The sequence below is a fragment of the Sebastes fasciatus genome, chromosome 23 (genome assembly GCF_043250625.1).
Source record: "Sebastes fasciatus isolate fSebFas1 chromosome 23, fSebFas1.pri, whole genome shotgun sequence".
Taxonomy (NCBI): Eukaryota; Metazoa; Chordata; class Actinopteri; order Perciformes; family Sebastidae; genus Sebastes; species Sebastes fasciatus.
In genome coordinates, this window is record NC_133817.1 from 18,572,975 (window position 1) to 18,589,617 (window position 16,643).

The 16,643-nt window shown below is 42.7% G+C and overlaps 1 protein-coding gene across 1 annotated transcript in view; it reads left to right on the top strand.

Annotated features, from left to right (window-relative positions):
- Nucleotides 1-10,872: 10,872 nt before the first annotated feature.
- LOC141762225 (prickle-like protein 1) overlaps nt 10,873-16,643 on the top strand; it is a 31,495-nt gene continuing 25,724 nt past the window's right edge. Inside the window, exon 1 of the mRNA XM_074626231.1 lies at nt 10,873-11,121. The gene's annotated coding sequence lies outside the window, so the exon portion shown is untranslated. The remainder of the gene's footprint in view (nt 11,122-16,643) is intronic.

Below are 16,643 nucleotides of genomic sequence, written 5' to 3' on the forward strand. Positions count from 1 at the left end.
CTCGTTCGTACATCAGAGAGCCTGTCCATGTGTGTAACATGTGTTTCTCGTTGGGTGTCATTGAGTTTCGTTTGCCTATCTGAGCCAGGCTCTCACCTCTAAAGCCTCTGGGTTTATGTGCAAAGGGAGATATGAGACAGGTTTGAATAATAGATCGCTCTAATGTTACAGATGCAAAGAGGAGAGCTGCAGTGCTTCTGACCACATATGACTGAATGAATGACAGGGAACGGGTGTTGGAGGAATGCCCATTGTTTTTTGACCACCCACTGTAGCTTTCTTGACTTAAAGGAAGAGTTCAACATTTTGGGAAGTACACATTTTTATTTAGTTTTCTTGTCGAGAGTTAAACGAGGAGATTGCTACTACTCTCTACTCTACTAAGCTACAACTAGCAGCGGGTTAAATTAGCACAAAGACTGGAAACAGCTAGCCTGGCTCTGTCTGAGGGCAACGTATCCTCATACAACGGTTTGTCTGATATTGTACAAAAACGTATTCCTCATTTTTTGTGCGTTTTTCTACAAATGTCCAGCAACACGTGTCAATTTCGGCTCGTTACATGCATCAGTCTTTTCAAAATAAACTTCCTTCTTCACAGGAAACAACTTGGTTAGGTTTAAGCAACAAAACTACTTGGTTAGATTTAGGAAAAGATTGTGGTTTGCGTCAAAATAACTACGCTTGAAATACTTGGTTAGGTTTATGCAACAAAACTCCAAACAAAACCATTTAGTTTGGTTTCGGAAAAGATCGTGATTTAGGTTGAAATAACTTTGGAAGTGACGTTACTTAAGTACAGAAGTTACGTGATAAATAAGTCAACGTTTGGGTTAAAATAACTTTGGAAGTGGCGTAACTTAAGTACGGAATTTACGTGACAAATAAATCAACGTTGACTTCTGGTTTCACACAAGGTACTAACATCGGTCTACTGGGCGAAAGTCCAGTATTTTTGGCTTAATCCGTACTAAACACAAAGTGTAAAAACAACATGTAGTTTTATAGGGGTTGGAGCCTGGCTAGCTATTTCCCCCTGATTCCAGTCTTTGTGCTAAGCTAACTAGCTGTAGCTTCATATTTACCGTACAGACATGAGACAGAGTGCTATTGATCCTCTCATTTCTCTCTGCAAGGCATACCGTGTGCCATTTCAAAAAAGACTGATATCACAAAATGAAGACAAATAAAGTCGGCGACTTCCTTGATTAGTCTTTGATGAATTATAATACCGTTGCCAAGTGGATACCGAACTGTTTTAAACAACAGTTTGGAATTGAAAACTTCATCTGTAAGAGACACAGACAGAGTCTCCCGGGAAACCACCTTCAAAGAGCTCCCAAATCAAGTATTTTCCTAATATGTTATCTGTCTTTGACGTGCTGCGGTCTGGGGACTGTAGGGAGGGTTTGACGTGTTTGGCTGCAGTTGTAACAACGGCAGGAAAATTCATTTCTGGACTGTCAAAGACATTTGTTCTCCGCGGCCTCCCAAGGCGAGAGTGCAATCCGAGGTCTCTCTATCCTCCTCTCTTTTCCTTTCCTCTCCGTGGTCCTTCCATTCTCGCTCTCTTTCACCCTCCCTCCGATCTCCGTGAGTCTTGCCCTTGGCTGACATATCCCCAGGATTGTGTGTGTGTGTGTTCGTACATTCGGTGTGAGACATTCCTCAGTATGGTCCAGGAGCTACGCGCTGTCACACACTTCCTCCCTGAAGCCAGAGCCTTGAGGAGGGGGGAGGAGGAGGAAGAGGAGGGAGGTTGGCCTCACAATACTTTAGAAATAAAAAGTGCACAGGTAGATTAAACCTCACAGTATACACCTATAACACGAATACAATTCAAGAGGAACCTTCCAGTGAGCATGAGTATAGTTGAAGATTGGTGGTGTGATATCATGCACAGTTGACAGGTCACTTCCTTTATTAGACTGAAACATACCAGTGAGGCCCCCCCCCTCTGTCATTCTATCCGCTAGGTGTGCATGTATGTGTGTTTTCAACTCGCCTAAATGCCTGATGTTTGCTTTTTAGCTCGCCTCGGTAAGCGCAAAGCCAAAAGGCTCATTTGTTTAACCCCCCGTGCACTCACCGACACAAACACAGAGTCGAGTGTTTACTAGGAGCTCCTGCTGGAAATGACATAACTGTCACAGGAGTCACTTTGCAGATGACGGTGCTACTGTAGTATAACTTCATCACTAAATAATATATCGGCCTTTACACTCCCCTGGTTGGTAGATAGTAACTTAAATGTAACAAAATAGATCCAATGTTACATCTATTGCTCCTTTGTTTTACTGCTTTGGAGAGTTGATCATATCTGGCGGTCTTTGGGTGTGCGGAGGCTTAAAGATTAGACAATGTCATATAGGAGAGGTTTAGCATTAACTCAGTGAGGTAATCACTTTAAGATCTATCGACAGAGAAGCAGACGAGAAATCCCATATGTGGTCACAGATCTGATCCAGGCAACACCAAACACAAATGTATTAATAGTGCTGTCAGTGACAAGCCTAAATTGACAGAATTATAATTTATTATAAACATAAAGACGGAGGGATAAATGATTTATACATGATGAAATCTGAAATAGGTGACGCTATTGATATTGGATATCCTAATGTAGATTTCTTGTGGTAATTATTTGCATCTCTGATATTAATTGTACTTTCCTTAAAAGGTGCTATTGATAACATTCAGCCACTAGATGTGTCATTCTCCCTCCCCCGTTCCATTGCATTTACTTCATAACGTGGTTGCCAGGCACCTACCGCCAATCTCAGCCATTTATCCATTTTCTCCACGCTAACTGACGACCCAGAGATACCACGTGATACCAACTTCGTTTTACGTCGTTACGAGAAACAAAACATTAATTTTAGACCCACAAAAATTTGTAAAATGATTCATTTTAAATCATAATTTTTTTTTTACAAAGCCACACTTTGACCCTTAGGGTTTGAACGTTGTTTACAAATGATGACAATAATTACGACGTACAATATTTCATGCATGGTGTATCTGCTTGGTCTATCATCCTTTAGAGTTTTGTCTGACCCTGCTGATGAAGGTAAACCTCGTTGACAACAAATGACCCACCATGAGGATCCTGAATCTTGAGTTACAGGACGACCAACGCTGCTACTGAGTTTGGGATTTCACTGTCTTACAGTGTAGAGCCCTGAGGGGGGGAACTCCACTCCAGACCTGACACCGTCAGGTGTTACATTGCAGATGTGGATGAGGTTCCTCTGATGGCCAAACATTAGTTTTAAGTGTTTGCCTTCTTTTCAATCACATTGATGTTCGAGTTAATGGTCTGGATTGTGGATCTCATGGCGCAGCATCAATGGAAGGGGCAGAAATGTGGACTATAGTGGTCTGATGGAAAAGTTTGATCGCTACGATTGAACTTTTATGTCAAGCCAATTTTACTTACATAGCCCTAAATCACAAACTTGCCTCAAAGGACTTTACAATCTGTACAGCATAAAACATCTTCAGACCCTTATTTTGGACAGGGAATAAAGCCACCAAAAGAAACATAAACTGGGGGGGAAAAGGACAAAAGGAAGTAACTCATCATAAATAAAAGCATCACCCAGATGTCTAAAGCATGAAATGAATTACGGACACAACAGGACGTTTTAGCTCATTAATAAAACATTATTTTTCCCTAACTAATACAGAACCAGTTGTTAGCAAACTCAACAGCAAATCAACCAGTGATTGCATCAGTTATTCACTTTCACCACCTCACCATTCACACGCTTTCTTAAGGGACTGCCATTAAATCCTTTATGTAGAGTCAAGTGTGGGTCTCTTGGCCGGCCAGTGACTGACACGTCCAGTAATTGTGTTCGGGAGTGGGGATGCAGCAGGAAGCCGCGGGCAGCGATGTGGCGACTTCCAGCCACTCGAGCTGAGTTTAACGACCACCCAACCTAATATGGTCAAAGCCTCGAGAGTTAAACAGCCGGGCTCTCGGGGGGGTTCAAGTGCCTGACAAAGTGCTCAGGTATGCCAGCTATGGTGGCTTAACCGCTGGAGGTCCTGGCTGCACAGGTTGGAGGTAGCACGCCGGATGTGATGTGCGACCTTAGCCTAATTAGGGCAGTTTGAGAGGTATCGCCATAGGAGTTGTTTTGTGTGTGTGTGTGTGTGTGTGCAGGGACTGAATGTGCCTTGAGCAACGGACAGCACATCCCCCTATAATGGGATTAACATTTAACCAGTGCACACACTCGCTGTCACACACCTGTCTAAAAAAACACCACACCAGTGAGTCAGGAAACGGTGTGCGCCTGTATGTGTGTGTGTGCGTGTCCCTGCAGGGGGGCACCGACTGTTGATCTACTTCATTCAACAATTACCACTCGGAGGTGGCAGGAATTCCAGAAATGAGGAAAGATTGTGTTCCAGTCCATCCACTCCTCTCATAAAAATACCTGAATTAGTTGCATTAGTTGGCTAGGCCTCTCTTGTGTCATACCACATCTCACCCTTGAAGGTCCGCTTGTCAATCTGAGTTATGTACTTCCTTTTTAGAATGATTTATGTTGTGCATGCAGGTAGGGGTGAGGACAGGACACTAGGCTTTATACAGCAATTGTTTTGTTTGTTAAATGTTTTAAAATAAGACATTTTGTGAAATACACTTATCTTTTTTTTTTTTGTTAGACGAGCAGATTGATACCACTCATGTCTGTACAGTAAATATGAAGCTACCATCAGCAGCCAGTTAGCTTAGCTTAGCATAAGTCAGGTATTTATGCTAAGGTGGAAACAACTAGCCGAGCTAGTCAAAAGGTAACAAAAGCCGCCTACCAGTACCTCCAAAGACTTTTTTCATACCATTAATTTACAATATATTTCAATATATTTTTCCTTGTTTTTGTCACTCTCACACAGAATACAAATGTTACGCAGCTGAAAAGCACAATTTCATTCGGAACAAGGTTGATTTTTCTGAGCTTTCGCACCACAAATAAAGGCATCAACCAATCAAGTTGTGCAAAACAGGTTAACCTGCGCCAATATTTAGTAGTCCGAACCAAGATGGCAAACTGTATTACTCCTTTCAACCTCAACAAAGGCAGCGCAGACTGGATGCATTCCATTCTTTCCCTTTCACAATAAAAGCCCTAGACATATAATATTTGAGAAATAAGAGTATGTCGCATTTTCGTGTCGTTTATTTGTCACACCTCCGCTGTGTAAAGGCCTTAAAGCTCACAAATCAACACATATCTTGTGTAAAAACAAGTTGTGCATAGTGAACGCAGAGGATCAAATGAATTAAAAGAAATAGGAAAATAAATATAACAAGCTAGATTACATAGCTACATTCTACATTTGTTTAAAGTGACGATTGAATCCATGATTTTATGTGACAGTTCAAAATACAAAGTTTCTTTCTCCAATCCAGTGAAAAATACGTTTCTCTCCAACAAAAACAGCGCATGTACTGTATGCCTACATGTATAATTTGTCAAACTCTGTTGTAGCCATCTACAACAGAGTTTGACAAATGGACGACAGGGTAATGCATCCTGTAGATGCTTCCAGTAAGTGTAACCGAACCTTCCCTGACTTCCGATGACAACTCAGTGATAACAGACAGTGCACCCCCCCGACCCCCATTCTGTCTGTGGTAACGACAGAGATGACACGAGCAGATAGACTAATGATAGGGGGGAAAGGCAACGCATTACAGGTAGATAAATGTGATGAGGAACAGTGAGTGAGTGGACGTCCTGGTTAGAAATGCTGAGAAAAGGTTTGTAAAATCATTATGATTTATTATATTATTATTATTATTGATATTATTGTTATTAAATTATTGTTTTTTATTTTTATATTTTATTTTTATATTATAATAATTATTATATATACTTTATATTATTTTATTGTATTTTATTCTTAAAAAATGTCTTCTGCTTTATCCCAAGGAGAAGAAGCTTCACCCTGAGTTTATCTTTAGTGAGACAAAGTAGTGAAGTTATTCCCGTTCACTGTCTCCTCCAGATGATGTTTTTGGGGACGCAGCCCACGTTCCCACACAGCTTGATTGACAGTTTTCCTTTAGGGCCAAATCTGGAGCCACTTAGCTCATTCACACAAAGGGGGTAGGAGTTTTTGGAGCTGGGTTATACAGGGTCACACAGAGAAAGAGAGAAGGGGCCCGATGGGTCACGACCAGGAAAGGAAACTGATTTTTTATTTTTTTTGTATATTGCTTGATGATCCCAAACTATTTTCCCCAGCTAGCTACATTTTTCACCTTGGATCCAAAGTAGTGAAACATATCTGGATTCACAGCTCTTGGCTTGTGGCTATTTGTAGTTTCCTCCAGCTGGCCGCTATCTCATCTGTCTGACATAGTTTCACAGGGTTACATATCACTTTTATGCAGAAATACATTAGTTACAGTAGCAACACGGTGTGGGGCCACATTTGTTAGTTTTACTTTCACTGCCGTCAGGAACCAAACATCAAGAATCAATCATAACAAGCAAAAAATTTTCCCATTCCAACAAATGTGCCAAATATCTGGGGTAACTAACCAGGCCACTGCATGAAAGATGAGCCTGGTGTAGTTCAGATGAGACGCCTTTTTTCCTGCCTCCAACAACCAGATCTGCTGATAGGAAGATAACCCCTCCACGCAGCAGTTTGCCATTCACTGCTCATGACATCCAAGCTGCCGTCACAAAGCACGCAGTCCCACATCAATCTGGATTGTTTTCAAAGCAGTGTTCCATAAAGAAAAGAGAAGAGAGGGAGGGAGGGCGGGGGACGGAGATAAAAGACAGGATCAGAGATGTACAACGTGCTGCGCCTGCCTCCGACACTTTCATCAACCAGTGCTGTGTTTCCACGCACTGCGAGGTGACAGGGGCCAGGATTTACTGACCCAGAGGCCCCTTTTGTGCTCTCCACGCCGCACTGATCCTCGCTTCCTCTCCGGCTGCATGTGTAGCAGGCCTATAGGCTTACCTTTTATACCCCTTTCTCCCTCTCTCTCTCGCTGTGTGTCTGCTGTAAATAGGCTTAATGTTACAGATGTCTGTGTGCGAGACACAAAGAGCCGAGGCGAAGCACAGAGAGCGGCTCTATTCTGCGTCGAGGGCCGGGAGAACAGGTGGGAAGAGAGCAATCGGGACACTGAAGATGATCAGATTTCCCATTAAAAAAAAAAGTTCAGCAGCTACGTGTGTGTTTTAGCGTGTGTGTGTGTGTGTGTGATGTGACACACAACAGGTGAAGTCAAAGAGGCAGAAATAGAGCTGGTAAAACAGTTTATAAGAGCTAATGTGGATGACTTTTTTGCACATTTTTCAAGGCGCCAATGAGATATTTGTGTATTTTATGTGTTGCCAGGGTCCTATCAGCCATACCACTGCTTATGTTCAGTGTTCGGTGATCTACGAATTGAAGTTTATTCAACTGCTGCACTCAATGTAACTCCCTCTGGATGAGAGCTAGAAGACTAAAAGGTGAAATGTAAATTTCAAGTTGTAAATCAAGCTGTCAGAGCAGCAGCCAGCAGGGTGAACGAGGGCGTCCGTGGGTCCCTCGCTGTGTGGGCTGGCTGACTGGCTGGCAGGGGACAATAAGCCATACTGTTTGACCTGCTCCGTCTGTCCCGCTGCCAGGCTCACGGACATTCAAACGCCTCTCTCTCTTCACTCCCCTGACTCCACGGCGGAGAGAGTGAAACGCAACGCTCCACAAATCAGGATCTGCTGCCTTTTTTTTTTAAAACTCTTTATAACGTGATGTTTATCCATCTCTATGTGACCAAAAGAGTTAGTTTTTGGACAACTGTGACCTTAAATAATGTAATGAGTAAAGTTTAGTTCATTCTACGCAAGGCAGAAGTCACTTTTTTTCATTAAACTATGATGCTGGTCTCAGATTAGATCATGTGTTTTAGTATAGATAGTGTAGCTCCAGGGTTGTCGTGCTCTAAAAGTTGAGCTCAACTGGCTCAGGGAATGTGACACAAGAGATTGACTGAAAACAAACATCAAACTAAGGTTAACACAAAACAAACAATGGAGAGGATCAGCAATGAAAGCAGCGCGTGGATGTGTGGCACATGCGCTGTCGAGGTGTTGAAGATGCAAAAGGAAAAGGCGGTAATGCAGGGTTGATATCAGCTGTGGGAAGGGAGAGACTAGCTTTTAGAACCTGGAAGGCCCAGGTGAACCAGATCAAGCTGACGACCTGCTGAGGTTGGGCAGGACGGCCTCTTAAAAGGGACATATCATGAAGAATTCCCTTCTTCTGTGCTTGAGCTCATACATTTGGGTATCTGGAGTGCCTACCAACCCACAAACTGTAAAATAAGTCAACCCAGTCAGTTTTTTGTGGGCTGCCTGGATCAGAAAACATGTGATTCAACAAGCCATTCACAATTGGCTCACCTTCCTACGTCACATGCAGGCTCATTAGAATATATCGCCCACGGCTTGAGAACTATACCTTTGTTAAGATGCGCAATATTTTTTCTCAAGCCACTGGGTGTGCTCCTTTTCATTCAATCCGGTGAGAAGTGATGACGTGCGGCGAGGGAGGAGCACACCTGTGAAAAGGAGGGGAAAACATTTGGTGGCGGGAGGAGGCGTCACCTTAAAGAAAGCATGGATCCGTCAGAGCAATTAAGGTTTATTGAGTCATAATCGTTGACGAGATAATGATGCCACAGAGGAAAAAATGACTGGTTGACTGGTTTGCTATATGGTGTTTGCTCTTTCAGTTGTAATATCATTATGTATTGTACTCCGCTATTTCATATACCCAAACACCATGTTGTGTTTGTACCAGCATGTGGTCGAGGTAGGCGTGCATGCCCGCTTTCGCTGACTGAATTGAGCGGGGCATCCGGCATATATGCGCCGGTTGAGACGCTTTTTAAAAGGTGTGCAGACTCCGCCTACTCAGCGCACCACAGGCGTACGCTGACGTGGTAATGGTGCGGACCCAGGCTTTTTCAAGAGGGGGTCTTAAAGAGACAGGCGCTAAATCGGAGCGTTTCAGACAGAGGGTGAATACAGGTATATACAGACAGACAGTATGAGGAAAATAGTGTGGTTTTTGAGCATTGAAGCATGTAAACATGTTCTATTAGAGACCTATAATACGCATTAATTCGTACATAAGTATGAACCTGAAAATGTGCATGATATGTCCCCTTTAAGACAGTGGGAGGGCCATCACAGTTAGTTAGTGAGCATATACAGTATTGTTGATCTAAATCAGTGGTTCTCAACTTCTTCCTGCCATGTCCTTCTTGTGGAAGCTGAAAAAATACGGCTAGCCACTAACAATACTGTGGGAATCGGCAAAAAAAACACGCCTAACTGAGTGTTGTCTCATTGAAAAACCATTCTCAAGATGCAGCTTCAACTTTGTGGGAGCCTCCTTACTGTAGAGACATAAAAGACAAAGCTTCTCTGTTACGCTGACAGCCAACCCCAAGAGAAAGATTGACTGTCTTGCTTGCAGAATCGCCACTATTGTATTGTGTTGTAATGAACATCCAGCGCTGCCTTGACTCATGTTCATACGGCTATACAGTCCCACTAGAGCTGCCCAGCGAAACCACATCCCATATCTGACCACTGGAGGAGCACAGCTGGGTGGTCTGTTTAGCATCCTCAAGGACTAAACAACACCGATGGAGATAAAACTGTGTGTCACTCACTTTTCCAAGGACACAGGAGGACTCCCCCTCAAGTAAAGGAAGCCACTGAAATACTGGACATATGTGGTTTCATATATCAGGCAGGGCTTTGTTATAGGCTGTAACATACTGTACGGTACGCGACATAACACCTCCACAAGTGTGATTTTCAAGGGAGCTACTGTGTGGTGCTTTCAGGGAGCATGTGAGCATACATGCCATAGATGAATCTGATGTAATAGTCTATCTCGGGCTGTGTTTTTAATGTTTTTGTGACTCATAAATCAAGCATTCTTTGTAAAGCTCTTGTGTATAATGTATGAAGAAGACGTGAACCCAGAGGACATTGTACTACATAATTGCTGCTGTATTCCTATGAGTGTCTCTATGGTAGTCTGTAATGAGTTTACAATGACCTTATCATGCTTTAAAGGTCCCATATCGTGCTTATTTTCAGGTTTATACTTGTATTTTGTGTTTCTACTAGAACATGTTTATATGCTGTAATGTTCAAAAAAACTTTATTTTCCTCATACTGTCAGCCTGAATATACCTGTATTTACCCTCTTGACTGAAAAGCTCTGTTTTAGCGCATTTTGACGGAACCGCAATGGAATTGCGTTGCTAGGCAACAGCATGGGTCCATGTGTACTTCCTGTCAGCTGATGACATTCACATACACTGCAACCAGGAATAAACTGAGACACATTTAGAATGTTTACGTTTAAAATTGTGTCAAGGGTCTAAATATTGTATATTCGTGACATCACGAATGGGCAGAAATCCTGACGGCTTGTTTCAAATGCAGAGTTTCTGAATACGGGCTGTGTGTATTTCCCTGTGGATTGAGTGTTCGATACTTTCACAGTATTTATATAGCACTTAAACTTGCTTTATAATTAAAAAAAACATGAAAATCTCACTTTTTTTATAATATGGGACCTTTAATGGTATTTTAACACACAGATTCTAATGGGAACCAAGTATCTTTTTTGGAAAATAGATCATTTGGACTTCCAAAACATATCCATAAAGTCATGGGGTGTATGTACAGTATACAGTATTCTGTGTGCCTGTGAGGGAGGCATGTGTGTGTTGAGGAGGTAGGGAGGAGGAGGAGGAGGGAGGACTTCATCATGTTTGAGCCAATAGGAGCAGAGCAGCACTAATGTAATTTCTGGACGCTTTAACTTGGTGCCAGAGCTGCGCAGCGCTCAGCCTTCCTTGGTGAGTGTCCTTCTCTCTCTCTATCTCTCTCTCTCTTTTCCACGACCATGCACTGAAAGACTGCATCCACTGAGCTGATTCAGGACTGGAAACAGCACCGAGTTGTGTTTGTGTGTTGCAGTCAGCCCGGATGCCTCCACAGTCGTGATTTTGTTCTGATAAAACGGAATATCCAAACCCAGGACCAAGTTGTTGCCTCTGAGGTGAGTTTTTTTTTTTTGGCACAGAACTATTCTAACAATAGTTTATTATCTTCTAAATGTTCCAACTGCTTAAGTGCACACAGTTTGTGTGTGAATGTAGTCTGGAGAGGTTTGGAAATCATCATGTATCCAACGAGATTAAGAGATGGAAATGATTTGTCTCTCCATGACTTCATGGCCAGAACGCACCAACGCGAGGAGGAGAAAAGAGTTAGTTGAGACTCTGTGGGATATTATTTTCCTTGAAGGAAGGAGAAAAAAAAAGTGAAACTGTGGCCGAGTCTTGGGAGTCTTTGGGGGGGGGGGGTTTTTAAGCTTGGAAAAGTGTTTGCGTAAAGACGCACTTAAATGGAGGGTTGCATTTTGGTTTCCAGATGTGTGGACTCAGCTGTTGCTTGTCACTCAGGTGGTCTGTCTACTACTACTTTTCCTGTCTTTTCATGCAGCTCTTCAGGATCACATCACTGTTGACAGACCATAGAACAACCCACAGAAACATTAAAAAAGTGAAGCCACAAATTAACCAAATCCAATCAGACGTAAAACTCTTTAAAGTGTTAACTTTACTCTCTTTCAGTACAAATTGTTCAAGATTGTGTGAGTGTGATTCTCTCCAGGTCATTTCAGTAATCTGCCTTTGTTCTGAGATACTGACTTTTGTCACAAATTGCATAGAAATGTATTAAAATAACATAAAGAAAACATGTTTAAACACTGAATGTGAGTCCTGTGATGGACTTTCTGTTTTGAAGCCAGTGGTGGCACCTAGTGGTGGGAGAGATTTGTAAAGATGCTGCAGTCAGAGCAGTGATGAAGAAAGCTTGTTTAGTGAAAAAAAACTTCAATCTGACCTTGAATTTAAAATCATATTTTGGATATTTTGAAGTAGTCCCAGTCAGGCAGTCCTGTAGTGTTTGCATGCCATGCAGGCTTGCTCCCTTTGACTGAATGACTGATGTGTGGTTAGCTGATCCAGGATGACGGAGCAGCCGAGGAGGATCAGGTGACTGAGGTGTATCCCCCCCTCTGTGGGAGGCCAGTCAGCCAGACTATGCTGTGCTTTGCTGGGGGTATACACTCTGCAATGCTAAGCCTTTGTTAATGAGTATGTATCTGTGTGTTCTTGTCTGTGTGTGGTACTGGCTGGGTGCGCAGGATCTGCGAGCCTATTGCTTTGTATGCTTGTGTGCACGCATGCATGTGTGTTTTTTCTGTGCATGCATATGTGTGTGTGTGTGTGAGTGTGAGAGAGAGAGAAAGATGGGTGTTTGGACCCAGGAGTTAAGCTGCTGTTAATTGGTCAGCCATTTGGTCAGCACATGGGAGAGTCAAGTCAGGCAGTAGCTGAGATGATCGGCATGTTTGGCTCGACTACTGCCTGCTACGGGACGTAACATTGATTCTAGACCTTTAATGGATGCTGAACCGGGTTGTTTGTCTCTCATTTAGCCAAATTAATGCTACCATCCACGGTAAATTGTATGCAGCAGTAGGCTAGAATTAGTTTAAAGAAGTAGTTTGGGAAACAGGCCTATACTTATTTGCTTTTGTTTGTCTAGCAGCTGGTTAGCTTAGCTTGAATACTGGAAACAGCGGAAACAGTTAGCCATGGCTCTGTTGAATGGTCAAGCTCACTAATTAACTCGTTATATCTTGTTCGTTAAAGGCACGGTCACACATGCACGAAATTAACATTCGCCTCCCGTTCACTTCCATTCTATGAAAGCGAAGGGGCAAAAAAACATTTGCTTCCGCATTTGTGCATCGTGTCACCGTGTCTTTAATCTGTACAAGTCTGGAGTCTTGTCGTCACCATGGTCGTTTCCTCCGCTAGGCAACCAGTGTTGCCAGATTGGGCTGGGTTCTGCCTAATTGGGCTACTTTTGATTAAGTTGGGCTGGTAAAAAAACAGCCTTGGGCTGGTAGATGAAATTTGGACTGCTCTTGTCAACATTTGGCGGGGTTTTGAAAATACTGAAAACAATTCTTTGTATGCTTATCGTGTGTTTGCTATTGCACGTGTAATGGCTTTATTGTTGTACACAGGCAAGGTTATGATTACAGTTGGTTGTATTGAATTGGGCGTGATGGGACTGAAAACTGTCAACTGATCTGGAAACACTGTAGGCAACCACAGGAAGTCACTACCCGGCCAAGAAATATTCTGACACATGATCACTCATAAAACCACAAATTGTTGTTTTTAAATTTCGGTTTGTAGTACGACCTTAACAAACGAGATATAACTTGTTAGTAAGTGAGCTTTAAAGGTGCTGGTATGCAGATTAACCGTATGCCTTTGTAGGTACTGGCAGGCGGCTTTTGTTACCTTTGGACAGAGCTCGGCTAGCTGTTTCTCCCTTAGCATAAATACTTGACTTATGCTAAGCTAAGCTAAGCTAGCTGCTGGCTGTATAGCTTCATATTTAGAATACATGCATGAGTGGTATCAATCTTCTTGTCTAACTCTCGTCAAGAAAACGAATATGAGTAGATTTCTCACAAGTCAACACAATTAGAGGCGTTTGCGTCTTTCATGGTGAAGTTCGGTGGAAGATTTTTGCTACCTTAACAAATTAAGGAGCCAGGGTGAAAAAGGTTGATTTTGTTTCAACATGACAGAGCGTGGAGAGGAGGAAAATGTTCCAACTGAGGAGGAGGATGTGATTCAGAGGGGAGGATGTGAAGCATTTCTTGAGAAGGTGACCTTTGAGGTTTCAACGAAAGACAGAATGACTGGACACGTACTGTCATACGATTATGAGCCAAGCGTTGGCAGGAGAAGTGGACGCATCACGAATGTATGCTGACTTTTGTTGCTTTTGCTTTTTTGTGGGCCCTTTATTTTGACTTTTTTGTTAAAATTGACAGACTCATTTTTCAGAGCAGTGTCTCTTCATCCTACAGTTCTTCATTTTCTCACATGCAACCCAGATTCTCATCCTCCAGCGGGGGTTTTGAGAGCCAGAGAGGAAATCCAGCCTAGAGATTGTTTTGATATTGTTGGACACTCTCCTGGAAAACCTTTTTGCTCGGCGACCAAGGGTGTTCTCGATTTAGAACCATTGGCTCCTCGGCTGAAACACCTCATCTGATCGCAGCAGTGGAGCTGTTTGAAGAGCTCAAGATGTGCCGTGTTTCACCTTTTTTTTGGTGTGTGAAGCTGAAGAGATTCAATCCAAAAGGGGATTGTCGGCATTAAAAACAACATGGAGATAAATTCTGCAACTTTTTTAATGGATAGCTGGTTACCTTAATGCATTTCGTTCCCCTGCAACAATGAATATATAGTTTTTTAGAGCCGTTTCTCACATTTACAGTGCATAATATTATAAACACACACTAGCAGTGTATACATTTTGGATGGTTTGCTGCTGGCTGGTTCAGGGGGGTCATGCAGCATTCACAGATTTCTTGTGTTTGAGTTACATATTGGCATTAGATTAAACAAATGGAACCAATAAGAAGCATGAATGTGAAGTGTGTGTGTGTTTGCACGAGTGTGTCTGTAAAAAAATAAAGAGGCCTCCATCTATTAGTAAGTCAACACTGTCCTGTCTGTGCTGTCTCTGTCAGCCTAATACCTCAGACCAACCTGAGTACACACAGGCAAGTTTGTGCCGTCACACTGGAATTAATCGAGTGTGGGGTTGTGTAAATCATTCCAAACCTCAGAAAACACACACACACATATACACACACACACGCCTGCCAAGCAGCTATCCCCTGTAGATGTGTGCGAAGGGCCAAAACAGCGAAGGACCAATCACCAAACAGAAGAGCGAACAATGAAAAACAGACCTTTCTCGGAAGAACGGAGATTAAACAAGTCTCAAAGTGATGTTGTGAATTTGACATGGGAACCACCCAGTTATACCAGTTATCAGCCGCATTATCACTGGTGCAGTGGGAGATTAGTGCTGGGAGCAACCTTGACGAAGCACATTCCCTTGTCGCAGGCATTTTTATCACATTTTTATAGACGAAACGATTCATCAAGAGATCAGCTGAAAACGAAAAGCTCAACTTTTCAAGTCTGTGAGGTTGATCACGTTTGAAGGAAATATTGCACTATAAATGTGCGAAAGAGAAGCTAATACATGTATATTGGTCTACAGTAGCTATAAACCATGGCTACGCTGAAGGAGGTGAAGGGTGCGGTGTGTGAATGTGTGTGTGTTACGACGGCAGTCCTTGATGTGCGAACACTAATCGGGATCCTTGTGCTCATACGAGTGGTTACAGACCAAACCCTGCAGGCCGCATTGGCTCCACAAGCCTGGTATTATGGTCAGCTTGTGGCGAGGAAACGTAATCCAGGGTTTAGAAGGATATCAGACACTGAGTAATGGACTCGGGAGAGAGGGAGAGTTGCACTGTGTTAAAACTTGCAGAAATAGAGTTGCCCGCAGCACTTGCGAAAGCGTCGCAACACTGAGGCGTTGTCGAGAGCTCCCGACTCGTGCCTGCGAGTGAGAGTCGATTTGGCACCACCTTAATTACCCATACACACAGCTCTATTTGATGATGATTAAAGCCACTCGCACACACACACACACACACACACACCTGCCCAGACACTGCCAGTCGCCAGTCCCAGTGGTTATGGAGACATTAAAGGTGATGATTATTAGATGATAATGATTAAAAGGCTTTAAAGCTCCAGTAAAGGAAAACAGTATAGGTAGAAGCACAGGAGGCTCGTATAGGAACAACCACGTAATTATTCCTCGTCAAATGACCACCCTGAGGCAGAGCGCAAATGATAGCTTCCAAGTTTTGTTTTTGATTGGGATAAAAAACATAAAAGGTCTCCATAACAGATACAGTTGTGTTGGGCGCTACATCACTCGTACAATATTGCTGTAATTCCAATGTTGATGATCATGTTTCACAGTTTGATGTTTGGCGGTTTCACGTTTTCAGCTCAGATGAAGGGCCACCCGTACTAAATCCATCTGATATAATGTCACAAATGCATCGCCACAGAGCCAATAACAATCCCGCTGTCATTTTGGAGATAAATGGTTCACATATAACGGTGACGTTGTGAGCCTATAGCGAGTATGAACAAAACATGGTCTCGTTCCATGAAAACGGTTTAACTTGCAACTGTTTGCATCATGCAAAGAATATCTTTTGAAAAATGTGCAAAAATGTGATGTGACACCTTCTTTTTGGTATGAAAATAAAGTGGAGAACAGATGCAGAAAGCCATTATTGAGCCATCGTCGGCTAAAAATAGCTGTACTGAAAGGACAGCTATTTCAAAAACAACATAATTATAATTGTTCATAAATGGCTATACAGGGGGAACGCTTAATACGTGATTTTGGGATCAAAGTTTGGGTGCGTGCATCAGGAAAACATGACTTGGCTCCTGCCTTCCCTCTTTAAATTGGTCTCATGTGTTGGACGGTGTGTTCCTGAGGCTAAGACGAGCTCCTGAGCTGAATGTCTCAACTCAGGTCTAATCAGGGACAGTCTGCTTTCTTCCTCTTACCACTTCACCTCTCTTCCAA